General features: G+C 38.4%; 1 protein-coding gene across 1 annotated transcript in view; it reads left to right on the top strand.

The window, feature by feature from the left end:
* NCF4 (neutrophil cytosolic factor 4) overlaps positions 1-9,169 on the top strand; it is a 57,853-nt gene that overhangs the window by 34,282 nt on the left and 14,402 nt on the right. Inside the window, exons 7-8 of the mRNA XM_064420334.1 lie at positions 4,810-4,908; positions 5,228-5,412. The gene's annotated coding sequence lies outside the window, so the exon portion shown is untranslated. The remainder of the gene's footprint in view (positions 1-4,809; positions 4,909-5,227; positions 5,413-9,169) is intronic.

Raw genomic sequence — 9,169 nt, 5'->3', positions numbered from 1 at the left:
TGTATACATTTCTCCTCCCTATATAATCAACACTTGTAGAGGAAAGTATGTACCTATGTGAAAAAGGCAAGTACATACCTGATGCAGAGTTAAGTGAAAAGTAGTTTCAATAGCTGAGTTCCTGCTCTTATAAAATCAGGGAAATTGTGGTCATCTTGAAAAATATGTAGAAGCTTTGAGGAACCTGTAGAGAAAAACATAGCTCTCCTACGTTTTGCTAAGTGGAACATTTGGAACTTTCTGCTCCCCTATGAGAAGTGCATCTGATACACTGTACAGGGATTTCAAAGTTTAATTTAGCTTAACTCTTGGCTGCAAACAACTGCTGATAAATTTAGTTGGGGGATTAGGGAAGACTAATAGCTCCTTAAAAGGAGCCTGAAGATGAGACAGCAAAACAAAAACATCTGCTAGACTTTCCCTTAGAATGGTAGCACACCATATAGTCATATATTAGAGAAATAAATAGGTAGGTTTTGGGCAAGAATTGGTTTTTCTAGATATAGACACTTGGAGAAAGAAAGCCAAATGTGTATTTAAAGGAGTTGTTCCCCTTCCGAAGTGAAAGAGGGGTATCTTGACTGGAATCAGTAGTATATAGCAAACACCCTTCTCCTGTGGTTCTACATAGTTTGCTAGACCTTTAAAAATAGCCATTATTGACTTCTTTTCCTTATTATGTTTTTTTTATTGTTGTTGTTGGTTATTTTTTTAATCGATTGTGATATTTGTATACTCTTTGGATTTCCTTGTCAGTATTAATTCAAGTGTACATTCTTAAGCAAGGCTACCACATCTTCTTCAGTTTCTCTGTGGTTAGCAAAGTAGTATTAAGCAGTATTTCCTGTGTCCAGTCAAAATGGAGACTCAAACCAAATCAGTACAGGAAAACTCATTCAGATATTTATTTGGAGAATAGACTTATTGGAAATTATTAGAACTTTCTCTTCCTAGATTCTTCTTTCTCACTTGTTTTATACTGCATCAAATTTTCTAGATCCAACTGTAAATGGGGCCTTTTATAAGTATTGTATTTAGATGTCTCATAGCAAGAAACAATTCTTATGCCAAAGGCAGTGTGATCTTGCACTTGGATAAGTTAAGGATAAAGTCTTCTTTATCCTTAACTTTTAGACTATGAACAGTCCCTCTGAAGCTAGATTTGGAGCTTAAATGAGAATCAAGTAACAATTTAATGCCTTTTTTTTCCCTGCCTTCTTTACATAGCCTTCTGCTATCCCACGGTTGCATTTTTAGTTTTTCTATTGCCCAAGGGCCTCAGAGAGAACTTACATGAGAAAAGGTTAAAAAGAAAAAAGTATTTGAGTAATTATTATTCAAACTAAGAGGGAGTCATCATTTGATAACATTTCAATCTGCTTTAAAAGAAATGTCCTTTCATAGAGTGTTTAATTATCTTGTGGGTTTAGCAGCTGGATGGCTATTATTTCAGCAAAGAGTTTACTGAGATTTGCAGAAGGATTATATGTAAAAGCAGAGTGTCTGTTGTTAGCCTAGCTAAATCTGATAGACTTTAAAAGCATAAGACAGTCATCTGTAAGAATGTGAACTATATTGCCAAGTCAAACAAGTGTGTTTTGTTTTCAAATTTTTTGTGTGTTTTGCAACAACAATTGAAAAGAAAGTATTCAGATTAGAAATACAGGTCTGCTCTGATGAATCAGAATATGGATTCAAGAGGAGATAAACTAACAATTTTTCTAGTATAAAATTTCTGTTATGTTCATAAACTCTTTATTTTCATGATGATGTAGGTGGACTGGTAAGCCTCATGTCTTGCATTCAGAATATGTGAACAGTAACTTTGCTGTAACTGAGAGCAAAATGTCACTGTCTTTTCAAGTTATATCTCTAAAATACCAGTTGGAGTTATGTAGCTATGTGGTGAAAGTGTTATTTTCTGTGATTCTTGTTCTCTGAATCAGGTCTATTTATAAAACTCTGCAGCCTTTCTGACTGCTCACTAGTTAACAGCCTAAAGAGCCCAGTTTCAAGTTGTGTAAATGTTTCTCCATCCTTTGTTTCAGTGTGTCAGCATGCCAGGCATAGTGAATGTTATAACTGTTTTATTTCTTATACTAAGACTCTTGATGTCTAAAGGCCACAGCATTAGCAAGAATAAAGAGACTGAGGGTAATGGGAGAAAAACTACTAAGGCAAGAGAAAACCCAAAGTAATCTATCAGTTACTAGTACAATTAGTGCAGGTCTAGTGCTTGTGTGGTGCATAATTTTATTCTCTCTATTAATTTTCATGGCAGACATATTTCCCTCCTCTCCCTTTTTAGAGCACTGAATACTTGAAGTGTCAGGCAACATTTGAGGAAGGCTGCTCAAAGGTACTTCATGCATCTATCAAGCTCTGTTGATTATTTTACAAGTGTCATTAATGCAGACCAGGTTTTCCCTGGGATTACCAGGTCAGTTTATAGGTGTCTTGGTCATTCCAAAGCTTCCCCACACACTTGATAGACTTGATGACAAGAGAGGTGACAAAGCAGGTGCAGGCCCAAAGCCAGATAATTAGCTGCTATTTAGGGGAGGTGCCTTGAGGAATTATTTTCCAGCTCAGAGGTTCAAGGCTAGAAGGACAAAGGTTGGGATCAATAAAGGAAATAAAAGGTTATGTGAAAAGTAGGTTGAGGAGGAAGATGGACTTGGGGAGGGATGAAAAATTTCACCATTTCCAGGGGAAAATGGTGAGGTGGGAAAAGTTGGTGTTCAAAGAGAAAGGAATTTGCAGATGAATGAGATAGGAAGCATAAGCAAGGCCTAGAGATCAGTTGATTTCTTCTTTCTGTCAATCCAATCTGAGAATATGAATCAATATATTTTACTATGATGTTATTAAAAGTAATGATTTTAGAAATGTTGATTTTAGGAGAACGCGGGTTTCATCTCATTCCTTTTTTTTAATACAAAAAATTTCATTTTACAGCACCGTATTATAGACTGTCTGAAGTGTTCATGGTTGCCAAATGCCTGAGAGATTTTAATTTAGGTCAAGCAGATTGTCTTGGCTGACCAGTAACTCTGATGGAGGCTTTGGTTGTCTGAAGATAGCATCTGGTATCTGAACATAGAATAAGTAAGTTTAGAAGGGACCACCAGTTGTCATATATGCAATGAATAGCTCAAAGGTGACCTAATATAAAGGACAGGTTAAACTTGTCTAGTCAAAGTTTGCACTTTTCCCATGACAGAGATCCCACAGTCTTCCTAGGCCCTTGTTCCTGTTGGATTCTTTTTTCTTATCTGCACTGAGATTTTTTTGCTTGTGCAACTCTGTCTCCTGTCCTTTCACTGTCCACCTAGGAGAAGAGTCTAGCTGTGTCTTCTCTTTAATTTCACTTTGTTTAGTTGGAGTAACAATTATATCTCCCTCCCAATCTTTTCCTTTTGAAGCTGAACCAAGTAATTTACTTCAACCTTACCTTGAATATCACGTGCTCCAGCCTTATTTGTCCTTGGTGGAGCTCTATCAGACTGTCACTATTTGTCTTGTTTTTGAGGGTCGAAAACTAGTGATGGTATTCCAGATATAGTCTTCCAGTATTCCAGATACAGCCTGATAAGCATTTACTAGACAAGAAAAATAATTACTCTTGACCTACTGGCTACTGCAAAAAAATCCCCACAAACCCAAGTGGAAGTATAGAGAGAGAAATAAAGGCTAAACAACAAAGATCTATGAAAGAAGTGGTAAAGCAAGGATTTGAGCAAAGCTTGGTCAGCAAAATTGCAAATGTTGTGGATCTCAGACTGTAGTTGTGCTAGGCAGCCATGCTGTCAGACAGTGGAAAAAAGGCTCTGATCTATTACCTTTTATGATGCAAAGGTCTTGGCAAGGAATATTACTACCTCAGGGCATCTACAGACTTTCAGGTACCAACAGAGTACAATCCAGGCAGTTCTCCAGAGGGTAATGTCAGGATTCGTCAGTTTTCTCTCCCTATCTCCTAATGCAAATCATATTGGCATATCTAAGAGATATAATTTATAGCCAGCCTTCTGGGTGGTCAGCTTCACATCTCATAAATTAGATAGCCAGACACATGTGGGTCAAGTTTGGAAATGCACTGCATTTCTTTAGAGAAAGGATAGATTCTTCCTTTCATTTGATTGTTTCCACACATCCGTATTTTTTCTTTTTATGTTACTCTTTTTGTCAGCTGTGCATTGTCCCTATTTCCCCCCTCATTCTGTCCTTTCTCTTCAGTGAAGCATGTTAGTGATTGTAGTAAATCAGTATATGAAGTTATCAGACTTTTATATGTAATCTTTTGTTTATCCCACTTCCCAGATGTAGAATAAAGGACTGTGTTCCTCTTCCCAGCCTTCCCTCCCTTGTTCTCTCTCTAGAGGCACATATTTCACAATGAGATGACCTGCAGAGAAAGTTCAAAGAAAGTTCTCTGGGTGTCAAAGATCATGATGCTCTCTTGCAGGTGAACAGCAGAAGGAGGTGTCCCAGCTCTTCTCAAATTCTAAAGAAAGATTTAAATTAGCCTCAGATGGGTCCGTGGATTATCATAGCACACACTGTACAGCAAGGCCTGATATCCTTCTTTTTTTTTTTCAGACTAGGTTTGTGCTTGATACTTCTGGTCAAAATAATTATCAGAGAAGAGGCATTAGTGAGGATGAAGCTGTACCATCCAAAGAAGTCTTTAGGCAGTGCAGATGATTATTCTGTTCTGACATAAAGTGTTTACAGTATAGGAAGTTACTGATACAATTCTGTTATGGAAGTTCTTTTCTTTTTTTTTTTTTTTTTTTAATCCTACAGTCCCCTCACTGTCTGTTTTTGATACAGTGAAGATTGGAGTGGAGAGAATAGAGTGGTATGGGGTGTTCTTCTTCTGGCAATATCAGCACCAAGGAAGCAGTAAGTAGTATTGAAAATGGATTAGTTCAATACTGTGGAAAGTGATGATTCCACTAAAAGGCACTGGAGGCAAAGAGGGGAGTCTGTTTTTTCTGGTTAGTTAATGGGAATACATCTAGTTCAATCCCCTACTGAGCACATCAGCCCATGTTTTGAAAGTTACTTGACCATTCTCATTTTAGTAGAATGTATTACAGTAAAGATTAACTCTGTGAGATGCAGAGATGTTAACCAAGGTGGGGAGAAAGTATAAAAACAGATTTCTGCAATATTGTAATCAATTATTTGAAAGATAATCTGTTTTCTCTATCTCATCAAGGCAGTACTAAAAGACCCTTGTGGCCAACAGCCTGATTTAGTTTTAGAGCAGCCAGACAGAATCTAATATGGAGAAAAAAAGGAAAAGTGTGCATCTTAAATTGACTGAGTATTTGCAATTGCTGGCAAATCCACTGGATGCATCTTCTGACAAAATGGACAGGATGAGCTGGAGATAGATCCCTGGTAAGTTTAAGAGCCAAAAATTGGCTAAACATCTTGGACAAGTTTGGAAAGCTTGTTTCTTGTTTCTTGTTTGGCTCATTTCCTTGTCCCATCCCCCCTTTCTCTGCAGCAGAAGCAATGTTGAAGGGTGTGCACTCCGTCTGGCAGGCTGTTGGAGGAGTCTCTGGCCTCAAATTACACAGCATGAGAACTCTGTGCACAAAATTAGCAGCAGAGTTCTGTGTATTAGGTGCCAGGGAAAAATGTCACATTCAGCAGAACTCAAGAGGCGAGATGTGGAACAGAAAGAACTGGAACAGAACATCAATCCCCCTCTACCTTTTACTGTTTTTCAGCAGACATATCTGAGAGTGTCATAACCACCTTGTTTGGACTATGAATTATTTGGGTAGTAAATAGACTTTATTGCATGTCTTAGTCACAGGCATGTGTGATTTTTACTCCCTGCTCCCCCCCTTCACTTCCTCCTTTTCCTTTATTTTGAAGTTTTCTTTTTTTGCCTTTTCACAAGGAAAACACTTTCCAATCATGAAAAAGTGCTGTTGCCATACGGTTTTCTGCCCTCTTTTCCACCTACCTGTTTGTGATTCCTGATGAGAAACCCACTGTTATGGCACTGCATTCACATCGTGCAACAGCTTGTACAAGTTGTTTGTAGTGAAATCTGGAAAAATGAATAAAGTGATGGCAAACAGGGCAAAGGTGCTAAAGGAGAGTGGAGCAGCTCCTCAAGAGCTGTGTACTGTAGATACTACGTCAGTAGTTGCTGTCTCATTCAGAAAAACTATTACAGCAAAGATCGTGGTTTGGGGGGGTGTTTTGGCTTCTTCTATACATCACAGAAGTGGTGAAATTCTTGCCATATCACTTTTAGATTGCCCTGAAGCATATGGGTAAAAGAGGCTGCATTAGTATCTGCTGCGGAGATGGATTGTCAGGAGACAAAATGAGTTATTTGGGGTTGTACATGTACACACATGCACTCACTGTGTTGTCAGAACAGAATGCTTTTGTAAGACAAAGTTATCAGGCAATGCTTGTTTAATGTATTCCTCCCCATTCATTCTCCTCATCATGTTGATGTCTGTGCTGTGAGCTGGGCTGAGAAATTGATCTGTGGCTTAAAAAACTGTTTTACAGCTGGCTTAGTTAGCTGATGTATTTTGCAGCATAGCCTCAGATGTGCCATCCTGTGAGGCAGGACAAAACCAAGAGTATGTGAAGACGGGGAATTTCCTAAGCTATTACCATTACCTTATATTGATTTATTGAAATCACAACTTCAAAGTTCTCCAGTGCCTTTGTTTGGCTCAGATTACTGAAGCCATCCACAAGCACGATGATGCATTCCAAGATTAAATAGCACTCTGGACAGAAAGTTACTCTTAATTTCCTTGTTCTTTTTTGTATCAGGACAGGCCTGTTGGCTACTGCTGTTTAACATATGTGATAGTTTAGCCACTACAGTCTTTTCTGAGGGTTTGGGAATCTGTTCTAAGGCCTGGTATCAGAGCATTACTGGCACATTTTAAAAGAGCAACCTTTTTATATTGTTTTCTATTTGCACTGCAGGTGATTTTGAATGCAGGTGGATTGCAAAGGATAATGGTTTTATTTTCTCACTTTTTACCTGATTTTCCCCAAGAATTATACCTGTACTGAGCATTTTTCCTTCTCACCTCCCCACTCATGAGAAAAGTCTTACTCAGCCCTGTTTTACAGGTGGCAAAGCTAAGGCAGAAGGAATTGCACACATCAAGGCAGTGGCGGAACTTGCTACGGCAGTTAATTAAGAGGTCTCTTGTTCAGACCCAGTTTCACACAAGGCACCCTTCTGCCTATTGAGGTATGGGAGACATAAACTCCAGCCTTCCACACTTGAAATGGACAGTTCAGCCACCGATTGGGGATTGAATTGCTTATTGAAATGCTAATTGGTGCATTCATTGCACAAGTTTATCTTTCAAGGAATGAAGGCTGGGGTAATAAAAGGCCAGTAGGTGAAGCAGCAGGTGAGGCAGGCTGTAAGTATCTTTTGTGAGGAATAGACAGAAGAACTTTGAAAATCACCAGACTTTGCTATTTATTGCCTCTCTATTTGCCACTTGCCTGCCTATCCTAATCTCTAGCCCCCTTGCCCCCTGATTTTATTAATAAATATTGTCCCAATTTATGAACCATTAGACAATGAGCCATAAACTCTCGATAAGGAGCAGACTGGATATTTCTGCACCAGAAAATTGTGCTTCTTTGACTATATCAGTGTGTCTTAAGTAGTACAAGTCCCCTAGGGTAAAGACAATTATACCAGTGTAAAAGTGCATATCCAAATATAGCTGAGTCCCGAATGAGAAGGTACCTTTGTACCAGTAATAACTAGGTCCACAGCAAGGGACAGATTTATTACCTTACCTTTAGAAACCTGAGGTGACAAAACTGGGAATACAGACATTTCATAATTCATGTATATTCCTAGGAGACAGATAAAACCTTCATAGGGAGAACTGGCCCACTTGAGGGCTTATTTACTGGCCAGTGGTGCCTGTCTCTCTTCACTTCTCAGAAAACTTCACTTACCTACAGGCACTTATCTAAAGTTCCTAAATAAGGTAAAATGAATTTGGTCACAGGATTTCTTCAAATGTATGGGGAAATTAAACTGTTAGGAAGACTGTAGGTTGATTTGAATGCATCACTGCACAAATTTTAGCAAACCCCAACCATGTTTTGCCATTTGGGGAAGTTCAGTGAAATTTTTTGAGTAATTATAATAGGTCTTCTGAACTTGTGAAATAGATGAAGCAGAATTTTCTTCACCTTGAGTAGCAATCACTCACACAAGATTTTTGATTCTTGAGATGATCAGACTTACAAAAATCATCCTGCCACAAATGTGCACTGCTGCTGTGCACTAAAGGTAGGTTTTAAAGTTCTGGAGGGATGGTTGTAGGAATAGCTCTCTCAGGAGTGCTTGAATGGAACTTCCCTTCTTCTTTGTCTGCAATGGCCAGTTACCAGGTTTTGACATTGGAGAAGTTGACTGGAGCACAGGGCTCCACCTCCAGCCCACATCTGTCATGCACAATAGCAGTGACAAGCTCTGCTCTATTTCTTCCTTATTTACTTTTTTATCCAGGAAGTGATATGTGATCTGGATGAAGAAATATTCTCTTGTTCTTTCTGAGCTTCCATTTTTCTCACTTAGTATAGTCCTGGGCATCAAATATCCACCTGAGCTCTGTGAGAACAAAATGTCCGTTGTTCATGAAAAGTTTCTTCTAACTCTTCCAATCTCATGAAGTTTCTTCTAACTCATCCAATCTTAGTGATTCTACTCCATCAAGAAGAAATGCTGTATATTTTTAAAAGGAAGCAGGTTTATTTGAAAAGAAGAATTGTTTTCCACCGAGAGGAAGGTCATAATACTGCTTGTGATATTGCTCTGCATAAGAAAAGCTGCTGAGATCTGCCCATTGAAGGATGAACTAGCAAATCTCAGAATGGTACTGTTGGTTGCATACTTCCAAAATAGCTGATAATAAAGAAAAACCTCACTTATTTTTTTTCCCCCTGAAGTCCTTATTTTGCTCGAGCAGTAGAGGTGAAAAAGACAGGATTCAGGTATATGATTTAGTTTGATATTCTGAGAAGAATGTTATTTTAAAAAATGCTGCTCTTTCTTTAAGATTTGGTTCTGTAAACCTCTTCCATGTTGAGTAATAATTTATTCTGGAAATGACACCATTAAATTCACTGT

The sequence above is a fragment of the Passer domesticus genome, chromosome 5, assembly GCF_036417665.1.
Source record: "Passer domesticus isolate bPasDom1 chromosome 5, bPasDom1.hap1, whole genome shotgun sequence".
Taxonomy (NCBI): Eukaryota; Metazoa; Chordata; class Aves; order Passeriformes; family Passeridae; genus Passer; species Passer domesticus.
Note: the sequence above shows the minus strand (reverse complement) of the source record. Positions and strands in the feature narration are given on the sequence as shown.